Source organism: Rhinoderma darwinii, chromosome 3 (assembly GCF_050947455.1).
Source record: "Rhinoderma darwinii isolate aRhiDar2 chromosome 3, aRhiDar2.hap1, whole genome shotgun sequence".
NCBI classification, from domain to species: domain Eukaryota; kingdom Metazoa; phylum Chordata; class Amphibia; order Anura; family Rhinodermatidae; genus Rhinoderma; species Rhinoderma darwinii.
This window is the reverse complement of record NC_134689.1, coordinates 261,522,021-261,538,946: the sequence shown is the minus strand read 5'-3', so window position 1 is coordinate 261,538,946 and position 16,926 is coordinate 261,522,021. Positions and strand designations below refer to the sequence as shown.

The window sequence follows — 16,926 nt, the reverse complement described above, 5'->3', positions numbered from 1 at the left end:
CTGCCACATTGAAAAGTGTTTTTTTGAAAAATATAAAATGTCATCATATTTGTACCAGATTCTGGAGATGGAACTTTGATCCAGGAATTTATTCTAATAGCCATATTTGGAGTAAGGGAGGAATTTTTCCCCTAATGACAACATTGGAATGCACTCCAAGACAGTTTTTGCCTTCCTCTGGATCAACACTGCAGGTTTATAGGTTGAATTTGATGGACCTTTTTTCAATATTATCAACTATTCAACTCTGTAACAAGCATGTAACAAGCATGTAACAAAAGTGAGCTTCCACGGCCCGTACGGGGATCGAACCCGTGACCTTGGCGTTATTAGCACCACACTCTAACCAACTGAGCTAACCAGCCACTTTTACACCAAAGATTCACGTCACGTCAGTAGAAAATACATGCAAACGTGTATTCATATTGATATCCTATTAACCTGAATAATAAAATAAACTTGCAATTTTTACTACTCAAAAAGCATTGGACAAATTGCTTTTGTGCTTTCCATTCCACCCCACAAAGAGTTTTCTTTCAGTACATTATATGGTACATTAAATGCTGCCATTAAAAACAAGAACTTGTCTCGCTAAAAACAAGCCCTTATATGACTATGAGGATGGAAAAATAATAAAGTTATGACTATAGGAATACAAAGAGGCAAAATCAAGATATTATTTTTGTCCTTAAGGTTGAAATTTAACCTCTAAGATGATTTCATGCAACAAACTCTGCATTTCTATAAATCACCGGTTACACCATACATGGAATATTGTGTACAGTTTTAAGCACCTGTGTATGAGAAGGACATTGCTGAACTAGAATGCGTGCAAAGAAGGGAAAGCAAGGTAATTAAAGGACCTCATCACAGACGGGGATTCTTTACTGTAATAGCAGTTCGACGATTGAACTCTCTGCCACATTGAAAAGTGTTTTTTTGAAAAATATAAAATTTCATCATATTTGTACCAGATTCTGGAGATGGAACTTTGATCCAGGAATTTATTCTAATAGCCATATTTGGAGTAAGGGAGGAATTTTTCCCCTAATGACAACATTGGAATGCACTCCAAGACAGTTTTTGCCTTCCTCTGGATCAACACAGCAGGTTTATAGGTTGAATAGACCATACATGGAATATTGTGTACAGTTTTAAGCACCTGTGTATGAGAAGGACATTGCTGAACTAGAATGCGTGCAAAGAAGGGAAAGCAAGGTAATTAAACTAGCTCATCACAGACGGGGATTCTTTACTGTAAGAGCAGTTCGACGATTGAACTCTCTGCCACATTGAAAAGTGTATTTTTGAAAAATATAAAATTTCATCATATTTGTACCAGATTCTGGAGATGGAACTTTGATCCAGGAATTTATTCTAATAGCCATATTTGGAGTAAGGGAGGAATTTTTCCCCTAATGAGAAAATTGGAATGCACTCCAAGACAGTTTTTGCCTTCCTCTGGATCAACACGGCAGGTTTATAGGTTGAATTTGATGGAACTTTTTTCAATATTATCAACTATTCAACTCTGTAACAAGCATGTAACAAAAGTGAGCTTCCATGGCCCATACGGGGATCGAACCCGTGACCTTGGCGTTATTAGCACCACGCTCCTACCAACTAAGCTAACCAGCCACTTTTACACCAAAGATTCACGTCACGTCAGTAGAAAATACATGCAAACGTGTATTCATATTGATATCCTATTAACCTGAATAATAAAATAAACTTGCAATTTTTACTACTCAAAAAGCATTGGACAAATTGCTTTTGTGTTTTCCATTCCACCCCACAAAGAGTTTTCTTTCAGTACATTATATGGTACATTAAATGCTGCCATTAAAAACAAGAACTTGTCTCGCTAAAAACAAGCCCTTATATGACTATGAGGACGGAAAAATAATAAAGTTATGACTATCGGAATACAAAGAGGCAAAATCAAGATATTATTTTTGTCCTTAAGGTTGAAATTGAACCTCTAAGATGATATCATGCAACAAACTCTGCATTTCTATAAATCACCGGTTAGACCATACATGGAATATTGTGTACAGTTTTAAGCACCTGTGTATGAGAAGGACATTGCTGAACTAGAATGCGTGCAAAGAAGGGAAAGCAAGGTAATTAAAGGACCTCATCACAGAGTTTGAGTAGTTTTTGCCTTCCTCTGGATCAACACGGCAGGTTTATAGGTTGAATTTGATGGACCTTTTTTCAATATTATCAACTATTCAACTCTGTAACAAGCATGTAACAAAAGTGGCTCGTACGGGGATCGAACCCGTGACCTTGGCGTTATTAGCACCACGCTCTAACCAACTGAGCTAACCGGCCACTTTTACACCAAAGATTCACGTCACGTCAGTAGAAAATACATGCAAACGTGTATTCATATTGATATCCTATTAACCTGAATAATAAAATAAACTTGCAATTTTTACTACTCAAAAAGAATTGGACAAATTGCTTTTGTGTTTTCCATTCCACCCCACAAAGAGTTTTCTTTCAGTACATTATATGGTACATTAAATGCTGCCATTAAAAACAAGAACTTGTCTCGCTAAAAACAAGCCCTTATATAACTATGAGGACGGAAAAATAATAAAGTTATGACTATCGGAATACAAAGAGGCAAAATCAAGATATTATTTTTGTCCTTAAGGTTGAAGTTGGACCTCTAAGATGATTTCATGCAACAAACTCTGCATTTCTATAAATCACCGGTTAGACCATACATGGAATATTGTGTACAGTTTTGAGCACCTGTGTATGAGAAGGACATTGCTGAACTAGAATGCGTGCAAAGAAGGGAAAGCAAGGTAATTAAAGGACCTCATCACAGACGGGGATTCTTTACTGTAAGAGCAGTTCGACGATTGAACTCTCTGCCACATTGAAAAGTGTTTTTTTGAAAAATATAAAATTTCATCATATTTGTACCAGATTCTGGAGATGGAACTTTGATCCAGGAATTTATTCTAATAGCCATATTTGGAGTAAGGGAGGAATTTTTCCCCTAATGACAACATTGGAATGCACTCCAAGACAGTTTTTGCCTTCCTCTGGATCAACACGGCAGGTTTATAGGTTGAATTTGATGGACCTTTTTTCAATATTATCAACTATTCAACAAGCATGTAACAAAAGTGAGCTTCCATAGCCCGTACAGGGATCAAACCCGTGACCTTGGCGTTATTAGCACCACGCTCTAACCAACTGAGCTAACCGGCCACTTTTACACCAAAGATTCACGTCACGTCAGTAGAAAATACATGCAAACGTGTATTCATATTGATATCCTATTAACCTGAATAATAAAATAAACTTGCAATTTTTACTACTCAAAAAGCATTGGACAAATTGCTTTTGTGTTTTCCATTCCACCCCATAAAGAGTTTTCTTTTAGTACATTATATGGTACATTAAATGCTGCCATTAAAAACAAGAACTTGTCTCGCTAAAAACAAGCCCTTATATGACTATGAGGACGGAAAAATAATAAAGTTATGACTATCGGAATACAAAGAGGCAAAATCAAGATATTATTTTTGTCCTTAAGGTTGAAATTGGACCTCTAAGATGATTTCATGCAACAAACTCTGCATTTCTATAAATCACCGGTTAGACCATACATGGAATATTGTGTACAGTTTTGAGCACCTGTGTATGAGAAGGACATTGCTGAACTAGAATGCGTGCAAAGAAGGGAAAGCAAGGTAATTAAAGGACCTCATCACAGACGGGGATTCTTTACTGTAAGAGCAGTTCGACGATTGAACTCTCTGCCACATTGAAAAGTGTTTTTTTGAAAAATATAAAATTTCATCATATTTGTACCAGATTATGGAGATGGGACTTTGATCCAGGAATTTATTCTAATAGCCATATTTGGAGTAAGGGAGGAATTTTTTCCCTAAAGAGAAAATTGGAATGCACTCCAAGACAGTTTTTGCCTTCCTCTGGATCAACACGGCAGGTTTATAGGTTGAATTTGATGGACCTTTTTTCAATATTATCAACTATTCAACTATTCAACAAGCATGTAACAAAAGTGAGCTTCCATGGCTCGAACCCGTGACCTTGGCGTTATTAGCACCACGCTCTAACCAACTGAGCTAACCGGCCACTTTTATACCAAAGATTCACGTCACGTCAGTAGAAAATACATGCAAACGTGTATTCATATTGATATCCTATTAACCTGAATAATAAAATAAACTTGCAATTTTTACTACTCAAAAAGCATTGGACAAATTGCTTTTGTGTTTTCCATTCCACCCCACAAAGAGTTTTCTTTCAGTACATTATATGGTACATTAAATGCTGCAATTAAAAACAAGAACTTGTCTCGCTAAAAACAAGCCCTTATATGACTATGAGGACGGAAAAATAATAAAGTTATGACTATCGGAATACAAAGAGGCAAAATCAAGATATTATTTTTGTCCTTAAGGTTGAAATTGGACCTCTAAGATGATTTCATGCAACAAACTCTGCATTTCTATAAATCACCGGTTACACCATACATGGAATATTGTGTACAGTTTTAAGCACCTGTGTATGAGAAGGACATTGCTGAACTAGAATGCGTGCAAAGAAGGGAAAGCAAGGTAATTAAAGGACCTCATCACAGACGGGGATTCTTTACTGTAAGAGCAGTTCGACGATTGAACTCTCTGCCACATTGAAAAGTGTTTTTTTGAAAAATATAAAATTTCATGATATTTGTACCAGATTCTGGAGATGGAACTTTGATCCAGGAATTTATTCTAATAGCCATATTTAGAGCAAGGGAGAAATTTTTCCCCTAATGACAACATTGGAATGCACTCCAAGACAGTTTTTGCCTTCCTCTGGATCAACACGGCAGGTTTATAGGTTGAATTTGATGGACCTTTTTTCAATATTATCAACTATTCAACTCTGTAACAAATGTGAGCTTCCATGGCCCGTACGGGGATCGAACCCATGACCTTGGCGTTATTAGCACCACGCTCTAACCAACTGAGCTAACCGGCCACTTTTACACCAAAGATTCACTTCACGTCAGTAGAAAATACATGCAAAACGTGTATTCATATTGATATCCTATTAACCTGAATAACAAAATAAACTTGCAATTTTTACTACTCAAAAAGCATTGGACAAATTGCTTTTGTGATTTCCATTCCACTCCACAAAGAGTTTTCTTTCAGTACATTATATGGTACATTAAATGCTGCCATTAAAAACAAGAACTTGTCTCGCTAAAAACAAGCCCTTATATGACTATGAGGACGGAAAAATAATAAAGTTATGACTATCGGAATACAAAGAGGCAAAATCAAGATATTATTTTTGTCCTTAAGGTTGAAATTGGACCTCTAAGATGATTTCATGCAACAAACTCTGCATTTCTATAAATCACCGGTTAGACCATACATGGAATATTGTGTACAGTTTTGAGCACCTGTGTATGAGAAGGACATTGCTGAACTAGAATGCGTGCAAAGAAGGGAAAGCAAGGTAATTAAAGGACCTCATCACAGACGGGGATTCTTTACTGTAAGAGCAGTTCGACGATTGAACTCTCTGCCACATTGAAAAGTGTTTTTTTGAAAAATATAAAATTTCATCATATTTGTACCAGATTCTGGAGATGGAACTTTGATCCAGGAATTTATTCTAATAGCCATATTTGGAGTAAGGGAGGAATTTTTCCCCTAATGACAACATTGGAATGCACTCCAAGACAGTTTTTGCCTTCCTCTGGATCAACACGGCATGTTTATAGGTTGAATTTGATGGACCTTTTTTCAATATTATCAACTATTCAACTCTGTAACAAAAGTGAGCTTCCATGGCCCGTACAGGGATCAAACCCGTGACCTTGGCGTTATTAGCACCACACTCTAACCAACTGAGCTAACCGGCCACTTTTACACCAAAGATTCACGTCACGTCAGTAGAAAATACATGCAAACGTGTATTCATATTGATATCCTATTAACCTGAATAATAAAATAAACTTGCAATTTTTACTACTCAAAAAGCATTGGACAAATTGCTTTTGTGTTTTCCATTCCACCCCACAAAGAGTTTTCTTTCAGTACATTATATGGTACATTAAATGCTGCCATTAAAAACAAGAACTTGTCTCGCTAAAAACAAGCCCTTATATGACTATGAGGACGGAAAAATAATAAAGTTATGACTATCGGAATACAAAGAGGCAAAATCAAGATATTATTTTTGTCCTTAAGGTTGAAATTGGACCTCTAAGATGATTTCATGCAACAAACTCTGCATTTCTATAAATCACCGGTTAGACCATACATGGAATATTGTGTACAGTTTTGAGCACCTGTGTATGAGAAGGACATTGCTGAACTAGAATGCGTGCAAAGAAGGGAAAGCAAGGTAATTAAAGGACCTCATCACAGACGGGGATTCTTTACTGTAAGAGCAGTTCGACGATTGAACTCTCTGCCACATTGAAAAGTGTTTTTTTGAAAAATATAAAATTTCATCATATTTGTACCAGATTCTGGAGATGGAACTTTGATCCAGGAATTTATTCTAATAGCCATATTTGGAGTAAGGGAGGAATTTTTCCCCTAATGACAACATTGGAATGCACTCCAAGACAGTTTTTGCCTTCCTCTGGATCAACACGGCAGGTTTATAGGTTGAATTTGATGGACCTTTTTTCAATATTATCAACTATTCAACTTTGTAACAAGCATGTAACAAAAGTGAGCATCATGGCCCGTACGGGGATCGAACCCATGACCTTGGCGTTATTAGCACCACGCTATAACCAACTGAGCTAACCGGCCACTTTTACACCAAAGATTCACGTCACGTCAGTAGAAAATACATGCAAACGTGTATTCATATTGATATCCTATTAACCTGAATAATAAAATAAACTTGCAATTTTTACTACTCAAAAAGCATTGGACAAATTGCTTTTGTGTTTTCCATTCCACCCCACAAAGAGTTTTCTTTCAGTACATTATATGGTACATTAAATGCTGCCATTAAAAACAAGAACTTGTCTCGCTAAAAACAAGCCCTTATATGACTATGAGGACGGAAAAATAATAAAGTTATGACTATCGGAATACAAAGAGGCAAAATCAAGATATTATTTTTGTCCTTAAGGTTGAAATTGGACCTCTAAGATGATTTCATGCAATAAACTCTGCATTTCTATAAATCACCGGTTAGACCATACATGGAATATTGTGTACAGTTTTGAGCACCTGTGTATGAGAAGGACATTGCTGAACTAGAATGCGTGCAAAGAAGGGAAAGCAAGGTAATTAAAGGACCTCATCACAGACGGGGATTCTTTACTGTAAGAGAAGTTCTACGATTGAACTCTCTGCCACATTGAAAAGTGTTTTTTTGAAAAATATAAAATTTAAAATATAAATAGGACGGAAAAATAATAAAGTTATGACTATCGGAATACAAAGAGGCAAAATCAAGATATTATTTTTGTCCTTAAGGTTAAAATTGGGCCTCTAAGATGATTTCATGCAACAAACTCTGCATTTCTATAAATCACCGGTTAGACCATACACGGAATATTGTGTACAGTTTTGAGCACCTGTGTATGAGAAGGACATTGCTGAACTAGAATGCGTGCAAAGAAGGGAAAGCAAGGTAATTAAAGGACCTCATCACAGACGGGGATTCTTTACTGTAAGAGCAGTTCGACGATTGAACTCTCTGCCACATTGAAAAGTGTTTTTTTGAAAAATATAAAATTTAAAATATAAATAGGACGGAAAAATAATAAAGTTATGACTATCGGAATACAAAGAGGCAAAATCAAGATATTATTTTTGTCCTTAAGGTTAAAATTGGGCCTCTAAGATGATTTCATGCAACAAACTCTGCATTTCTATAAATCACCGGTTAGACCATACATGGAATATTGTGTACAGTTTTGAGCACCTGTGTATGAGAAGGACATTGCTGAACTAGAATGCGTGCAAAGAAGGGAAAGCAAGGTAATTAAAGGACCTCATCACAGACGGGGATTCTTTACTGTAAGAGCAGTTCGACGATTGAACTCTCTGCCACATTGAAAAGTGTTTTTTTGAAAAATATAAAATTTCATCATATTTGTACCAGATTCTGGAGATGGAACTTTGATCCAGGAATTTATTCTAATAGCCATATTTGGAGTAAGGGAGGAATTTTTCCCCTAATGACAACATTGGAATGCACTCCAAGACAGTTTTTGCCTTCCTCTGGATCAACACTGCAGGTTTATATGTTGAATTTGATGGACCTTTTTTCAATATTATCAACTATTCAACTCTGTAACAAGCATGTAACAAAAGTGAGCTTCCATGGCCCGTACGGGGATCGAACCCGTGACCTTGGCGTTATTAGCACCACGCTCTAACCAACTGAGCTAACCGGCCACTTTTACACCAAAGATTCACGTCACGTCAGTAGAAAATACATGCAAACGTGTATTCATATTGATATCCTATTAACCTGAATAATAAAATAAACTTGAAATTTTTACTACTCAAAAAGCATTGGACAAATTGCTTTTGTGTTTTCCATTCCACCCCACAAAGAGTTTTCTTTCAGTACATTATATGGTACATTAAATGCTGCCATTAAAAACAAGAACTTGTCTCGCTAAAAACAAGCCCTTATATGACTATGAGGACGGAAAAATAATAAAGTTATGACTATCGGAATACAAAGAGGCAAAATCAAGATATTATTTTTGTCCTTAACCCCTTAAGGACGCAGCCTAGTTTGGGCCTTAAGGCTCAGAGCCCATTTTTCAAATCTGACATATTTCACTTTATGTGGTAATAACGTCGGAATGCTTAAACCTATCTAAGCGATTCTGAGATTGTTTTCTCGTGACACTTTGGGCTTCATGTTCGTGGTAAAATTTGGTCGATATATTCAGTCTTTATTTGTGAAAAATTGCAAAATTTAGAGAAAATTTACAAAAAATAGCATTTTTCAGAATTTAAATGCATCTGCTTGAAAAACAGACGGTTATACCACCCAAAATAGTTACTAGTTCACACTTCCCATATGTCTACTTTAGATTGGCATCGTTTTTTGAACATTATTTTATTTTTCTCGGACGTTACAAGGCTTAGAACATAAACAGCAATTTCTCATATTCTTAAGAAAATTTCAAAAGCCTTTTTTTGAAGGTGCCAGTTCAGTTCTGAAGTGGATTTGAGGGGCCTATGTATTAGAAACCCCCATAAAACACCCCATTTTAAAAACTAGACCCCTCAAAGTATTCAAAACAGCATATAGAAAGTTTTTTAACCCTTCAGGCATTTCACAGGAATTAAAGCAAGGTGGAAATGAAATTTGCAAATTTCATTTTTTCTGCTGAATTTCAATTTTATTCAATTTTTTTTTAGTAACAGAGAAGGTTTTACCAGAGAAACACTACTAAATATGTATTGTCCAGATTCTGCAGTTTTTAGAAATGTCCCACATGTGGCCCTACTGCGCTCGTGGACTAAAACACAAGCCCCAGAAGCAAAGAAGCACCTAGTGCATTTTGAGGCCTCTTTTTTATTACAATATATTTTAGGCAGCATGCCAGGTTTGAAGAGGTGTTGAGGTATCAAAACAATGGAAACCCACCAGAAGTGACCCCATTTTGGAAATTACACCCCTCAAGGAATTCATTTATGGTTTTTGTTATCATTTTGACCGCACAGTTTTTTCACAGCACCTATTTGAATTGGGCTGTGAAATGAAAAAAATGATATTTTTTCCAATAAGATGTCATTTTTGATCACATTTTCTTATTTTCACAAGGAACAACATACCCCATTTTGTTGCCCAATTTGTCCTTAGTGCGGCAATACCCCATTTGTGGTGATAAACTGCCGTTTGGGCCCATGGGAGGGCTCAGAAGGAAAGGACCACCATTTGGCCTACTGGAGCTTTTCTGGTGCTAAGTCATGTATGCAGAAGCCCCTGAGGTACCAGTACAGTTGAAACCCCGAGAAGTGACCCCATTTTAAAAACTACACCCTTTAAGACATTCATCTAGAGGTGTAGTGAGCATTTTGACCCCACAGGTACTGTGTAAAAGATAATGCGCAGCAGATGGTGCAGTGTGAGATTTGCAATTTAATATATATATATGGCATGTCAGTGTCCAATATAGTGTGCCCAGCATGCGCCACCGGAGATATACACCCCTTAAATTGTAATGTGGGTTCTCCTGGGTACGGCAAGACCCTACATGTGGCTGTTATCAGCTGCCTGGGCATACGGCAGGGCTCAGAAGGGAAAGATGAGGGGGGTAAGCTGTGCGGAGTGCATCAGGGTAAATTAAAAATCAAGGGATGTATGATACATTTTAAAACAATCTTTTATACAGAGCCCTGGTTTTTCGGGACACGTGTCACATTGGTATATTGTGTTCTTCCTTATCCCCCTCTTATAGCAGACTCTGCACCTCTTTTGACTCTTTCCCTTTCCACCGGTTTGGGGAACTTCTCCTTGAAAGTGTTGCCCTGGTACGATGCGTGTGGCCTCGCTTCCAGAAGTACTGGGTACCCCCCCTTCCTGGTCCCTAAAGATTAGATCTTGAAATTCCAGGAAAGTTCCCCTCTGGCCTGCACATCGACGTAGCACGTACGCATTGTACAAAGCCATCTGTATGATGTGCCCGGCCAGCTTCTTATACCACACCGCATGGCGCTGTAGGGCTTCAGGACTTGATTTGACAAGTCCATCCCTCCCATGTACCTATTGTAGTCCAGGATGCAGTCTGGTTTGGGGGTGGCCTTTCCTTCATATATCCTAAATCTGTAGGTATACCCTGATGCCCTCTCACAGCTTATACATCTTCACGCCATACCTTGCCCTCTTACCCGGCAGGTACTGGCGGAATTGAACCCTCCCTTTAAAATGTACCAAGGACTCATCAATAGAAAAACACTTCTCGGGGGTGTATGCTTGGGAAAACCGGGCACTAGAACGGTCTAATAGGGGTCTCCGTTTATACAAACGGTCAAAACTGGGGTAATCTCGGGGTGGGCACGGCTCATTATCAGTATAATGTGAGAAGCGAAGTATTGCCTCATTTATTTATTTTTTTAGGTTCCAGTTCATTTCTGAAGTTGCTTTGAGGGGCCCATATATTAGAAACCCCTATCAAACACCCCATTTTAGAAACTAGACCCCTCAAAGTATTCACAACAGCATTTAGAAAGTTTATGAACCCTTTAGGTGTTTCACAGAAATTTAGAGCAAAGTAGAGGTGAAATTTACTCTTTTTATACCATTTTTTTTATAACACAAAAGGATTTATCAGTGAAACGCAACTTAATACGTATTGCCCAGATTCTGCAGTTTAGAGAAATATCCCACATGTGGCCCTCGGGCGGTAATGGACTGAAGCACCGGCCTCCGAAGCAAAGGAGCACCTAGCGGATTTTGAGCCCTCTTTTTTATTAGGCACCATGTCCGGTTTGAAGAGGTCTTGTGGTGCCAAAACATTGGAAACCCCACAAAAGTGAACCCAATTTGGAAACTAGACTCCTTGAGGAATCCATTGTAGTTTTCTTGGGGTGCATGTGGCTTTTTGATCAGTTTTTATTCCATTTTTAAGTGGCGTGGTGACTAATAAACAGCAATTCTACTATTGTTTTTGTATACTTTTTTTTTTACCGCGTTCACCGTGCGCTATAAATGACATATTCACTTTATTCTGCGGGGCGATACGATTACGGCGATACCAGATGTTTATAGTTTTTTTTTATGTCTTATGGCGTTTGCACAATAAAATACGTTTTGTAAACAATCATTCACTTTTTGTGTTACCTTATTCTAAGAGCCATAACGTTTTTATTTTTCAATCAATAAAGCCGTGCGAGGACTTATTTTTTGCGTAACGAACTGTAGTTTCAATCAGGACCATTTTTCGGTACATGCGACTTTTTGATCTCTTTTTATTCCATTTTTTGGGAGGTGAAGTGACCAAACAATTGTGATTGTGGTACGGTTTATTAATATTTTTTTTTACGGCGTTCACCGTGCGGGATAAATAACAAAATAGTTTTGTAGTTCAGGCCGTTACGGACACGGCGATACCAATTATGTATAGTTTATTTGTTTGTTTATATTTTTTTATTAATAATAAATGACTGATAAGGGAAAAAGTGGGACTTTTACTTTTATTACTTTTAAAACTTTTATTTTCTTATTTTTACACATCTTTTTTGAACTTTTTTTTTACTTTATTACTTTGTCCCACTAGGGGACATGAGGGCAGGAGGCCCTGATCGCTATTCTAATACACTGCACTACATGCGTAGTGCAGTGTATTAGAACTGTCAGCTACTCACTGACAGCAAGCATAGTGGGTCCTGACGTTGTCAGGACCCACTAGGCTTCCGTCTATGGCATAGCCGGACGCCATTGTTTGGTGTCCGGTTGCCATAGTCACCATCGCCGGCCGCTATCGTCTAGCAGGCCGGCGATGGCGGATTAACCCCTAAGAAGCCGCGATCGCTATTGAACGCGGCTTCTGAGGGGTTAATCGGCGGGGGAGCTCCGCGATCGGTCCCGGCACATTGAGCAGTGATAGTCTGCTGTCGGAAACAGCAGCTATCACAGCTCATGAACGCGCCCCGCGCGAACGGCGCCGTGTTTACTCCATGACCTACTATTAGGTCACTGAGCGCGAACGCTACAGTTAGCATGACCTAATAGTAGGTCATGGAGCGTTAAGGGGTTAAGGTTGAAATTGGACCTCTAAGATGATTTCATGCAACAAACTCTGCATTTCTATAAATCACCGGTTAGACCATACATGGAATATTGTGTACAGTTTTGAGCACCTGTGTATGAGAAGGACATTGCTGAACTAGAATGCGTGCAAAGAAGGGAAAGCAAGGTAATTAAAGGACCTCATCACAGACGGGGATTCTTTACTGTAAGAGAAGTTCGACGATTGAACTCTCTGCCACATTGAAAAGTGTTTTTTTGAAAAATATAAAATTTCATCATATTTGTACCAGATTCTGGAGATGGAACTTTGATCCAGGAATTTATTCTAATAGCCATATTTGGAGTAAGGGAGGAATTTTTCCCCTAATGACAACATTGGAATGCACTCCAAGACAGTTTTTGCCTTCCTCTGGATCAACACAGCAGGTTTATAGGTTGAATTTGATGGACCTTTTTTTCAATATTATCAACTATTCAACTCTGTAATAAGCATGTAACAAAAGTGAGCTTCCACAGCCCGTATGGGGATCGAACCCGTGACCTTGGCGTTATTAGCACCACGCTCTAACCAACTGAGCTAACCGGCCACTTTTACACCAAAGATTCACGTCACGTCAGTAGAAAATACATGCAAAACGTGTATTCATATTGATATCCTATTAACCTGAATAATAAAATAAACTTGCAATTTTTACTACTCAAAAAGCATTGGACAAATTGCTTTTGTGATTTCCATTCCACCCCACAAAGAGTTTTCTTTCAGTACATTATATGGTACATGAAATGCTGCCATTAAAAACAAGAACTTGTCTCGCTAAAAACAAGCCCTTATATGACTATGAGGACGGAAAAATAATAAAGTTATGACTATCGGAATACAAAGAGGCAAAATCAAGATATTATTTTTGTCCTTAAGGTTGAAATTGGACCTCTAAGATGATTTCATGCAACAAACTCTGCATTTCTATAAATCACCGGTTAGACCATACATGGAATATTGTGTACAGTTTTGAGCACCTGTGTATGAGAAGGACATTGCTGAACTAGAATGCGTGCAAAGAAGGGAAAGCAAGGTAATTAAAGGACCTCATCACAGACGGGGATTCTTTACTGTAAGAGCAGTTCGACGATTGAACTCTCTGCCACATTGATAAGTGTTTTTTTGAAAAATATAAAATTTCATCATATTTGTACCAGATTCTGGAGATGGAACTTTGATCCAGGAATTTATTCTAATAGCCATATTTGGAGTAAGGGAGGAATTTTTCCCCTAATGACAACATTGGAATGCACTCCAAGACAGTTTTTGCCTTCCTCTGGATCAACACGGCAGGTTTATAGGTTGAATTTAATGGACCTTTTTTCAATATTATCAACTATTCAACTCTGTAACAAGCATGTAACAAAAGTGAGCTTCCATGGCCCGTACGGGGATCGAACCCGTGACCTTGGCGTTATTAGCACCACGCTCTAACCAACTGAGCTAACCGGCCACTTTTACACCAAAGATTCACGTCACGTCAGTAGAAAATACATGCAAACGTGTATTCATATTGATATCCTATTAACCTGAATAATAAAATAAACTTGCAATTTTTACTACTCAAAAAGCATTGGACAAATTGCTTTTGTGTTTTCCATTCCACCCCACAAAGAGTTTTCTTTCAGTACATTATATGGTACATTAAATGCTGCCATTAAAAACAAGAACTTGTCTCGCTAAAAACAAGCCCTTATATGACTATGAGGACGGAAAAATAATAAAGTTATGACTATCGGAATACAAAGAGGCAAAATCAAGATATTATTTTTGTCCTTAAGGTTGAAATTGGACCTCTAAGATGATTTCATGCAACAAACTCTGCATTTCTATAAATCACCGGTTAGACCATACATGGAATATTGTGTACAAATTTGAGCACCTGTGTATGAGAAGGACATTGCTGAACTAGAATGCGTGCAAAGAAGGGAAAGCAAGGTAATTAAAGGACCTCATCACAGACGTGGATTCTTTACTGTAAGAGCAGTTCGACGATTGAACTCTCTGCCACATTGAAAAGTGTTTTTTTGAAAAATATAAAATTTCATCATATTTGTACCAGATTCTGGAGATGGAACTTTGATCCAGGAATTTATTCTAATAGCCATATTTGGAGTAAGGGAGGAATTTTTCCCCTAATGACAACATTGGAATGCACTCCAAGACAGTTTTTGCCTTCCTCTGGATCAACACGGCAGGTTTATAGGTTGAATTTGATGGACCTTTTTTCAATATTATCAACTATTCAACTTTGTAACAAGCATGTAACAAAAGTGAGCTTCCATGGCCCTAACCCGTGACCTTGGCGTTATTAGCACCACGCTCTAACCAACTGAGCTAACCGGCCACTTTTACACCAAAGATTCACGTCACATCAGTAGAAAATACATGCAAACGTGTATTCATATTGATATCCTATTAACCTGAATAATAAAATAAACTTGCAATTTTTACTACTCAAAAAGCATTGGACAAATTGCTTTTGTGTTTTCCATTCCACCCCACAAAGAGTTTTCTTTCAGTACATTATATGGTACATTAAATGCTGCCATTAAAAACAAGAACTTGTCTCGCTAAAAACAAGCCCTTATATGACTATGAGGACGGAAAAATAATAAAGTTATGACTATCGGAATACAAAGAGGCAAAATCAAGATATTATTTTTGTCCTTAAGGTTGAAATTGGACCTCTAAGATGATTTCATGCAACAAACTCTGCATTTCTATAAATCACCGGTTAGACCATACATGGAATATTGTGTACAAATTTGAGCACCTGTGTATGAGAAGGACATTGCTGAGCTAGAATGCGTGCAAAGAAGGGAAAGCAAGGTAATTAAAGGACCTCATCACAGACGGGGATGCTTTACTGTAAGAGCAGTTCGACGATTGAACTCTCTGCCACATTGATAAGTGTTTTTTTGAAAAATATAAAATTTCATCATATTTGTACCAGATTCTGGAGATGGAACTTTGATCCAGGAATTTATTCTAATAGCCATATTTGGAGTAAGGGAGGAATTTTTCCCCTAATGACAACATTGGAATGCACTCCAAGACAGTTTTTGCCTTCCTCTGGATCAACACAGCAGGTTTATAGGTTGAATTTGATGGACCTTTTTTCAATATTATCAACTATTCAACTCTGTAACAAGCATGTAACAAAAGTAAGCTTCCATGGCTCGTACGGGGATCGAACCCGTGACCTTGGCGTTATTAGCACCACGCTCTAACCAACTGAGCTAACCGGCCACTTTTACACCAAAGATTCACGTCACGTCAGTAGAAAATACATGCAAACGTGTATTCATATTGATATCCTGTTAACCTGAATAATAAAATAAACTTGCAATTTTTACTACTCAAAAAGCATTGGACAAATTGCTTTTGTGTTTTCCATTCCACCCCACAAAGAGTTTTCTTTCAGTACATTATATGGTACATTAAATGCTGCCATTAAAAACAAGAACTTGTCTCGCTAAAAACAAGCCCTTATATGACTATGAGGACGGAAAAATAATAAAGTTATGACTATCGGAATACAAAGAGGCAAAATCAAGATATTATTTTTGTCCTTAAGGTTGAAATTGGACCTCTAAGATGATTTCATGCAACAAACTCTGCATTTCTATAAATCACCGGTTAGACCATACATGGAATATTGTGTACAGTTTTGAGCACCTGTGTATGAGAAGGACATTGCTGAACTAGAATGCGTGCAAAGAAGGGAAAGCAAGGTAATTAAAGGACCTCATCACAGACGGGGATTCTTTACTGTAAGAGCAGTTCGACGATTGAACTCTGCCACATTGAAAAGTGTTTTTTTGAAAAATATAAAATTTCATCATATTTGTACCAGATTCTGGAGATGGAACTTTGATCCAGGAATTTATTCTAATAGCCATATTTGGAGTAAGGGAGGAATTTTTCCCCTAATGACAACATTGGAATGCACTCCAAGACAGTTTTTGCCTTCCTCTGGATCAACACGGCAGATTTATAGGTTGAATTTGATGGACCTTTTTTCAATATTATCAACTATTCAACTCTGTAACAAGCATGTAACAAAAGTGAGCTTCCATGGCCCGTACGGTGATCGAACCCATGACCTTGGCGTTATTAGCATTACGCTCTAACCAACT

At 37.7% G+C, this 16,926-nt stretch overlaps 6 non-coding genes across 6 annotated transcripts; all 6 read right to left on the bottom strand.

The window, feature by feature from the left end:
• Positions 1-291: 291 nt before the first annotated feature.
• Positions 292-365, bottom strand: TRNAI-AAU (transfer RNA isoleucine (anticodon AAU)). The gene has a single exon. It is a non-coding gene; the product is annotated as a tRNA-Ile (tRNA).
• A 1,898-nt stretch (positions 366-2,263) lies between these two features.
• TRNAI-AAU (transfer RNA isoleucine (anticodon AAU)) lies at positions 2,264-2,337 on the bottom strand. The gene has a single exon. It is a non-coding gene; the product is annotated as a tRNA-Ile (tRNA).
• A 2,611-nt stretch (positions 2,338-4,948) lies between these two features.
• Positions 4,949-5,022, bottom strand: TRNAI-AAU (transfer RNA isoleucine (anticodon AAU)). The gene has a single exon. It is a non-coding gene; the product is annotated as a tRNA-Ile (tRNA).
• A 3,330-nt stretch (positions 5,023-8,352) lies between these two features.
• TRNAI-AAU (transfer RNA isoleucine (anticodon AAU)) lies at positions 8,353-8,426 on the bottom strand. Its single transcript has one exon. It is a non-coding gene; the product is annotated as a tRNA-Ile (tRNA).
• Positions 8,427-14,163: 5,737 nt separating this feature from the next.
• Positions 14,164-14,237, bottom strand: TRNAI-AAU (transfer RNA isoleucine (anticodon AAU)). The gene has a single exon. It is a non-coding gene; the product is annotated as a tRNA-Ile (tRNA).
• Positions 14,238-15,962: 1,725 nt separating this feature from the next.
• On the bottom strand, positions 15,963-16,036 carry TRNAI-AAU (transfer RNA isoleucine (anticodon AAU)). The gene has a single exon. It is a non-coding gene; the product is annotated as a tRNA-Ile (tRNA).
• Positions 16,037-16,926: the final 890 nt, after the last annotated feature.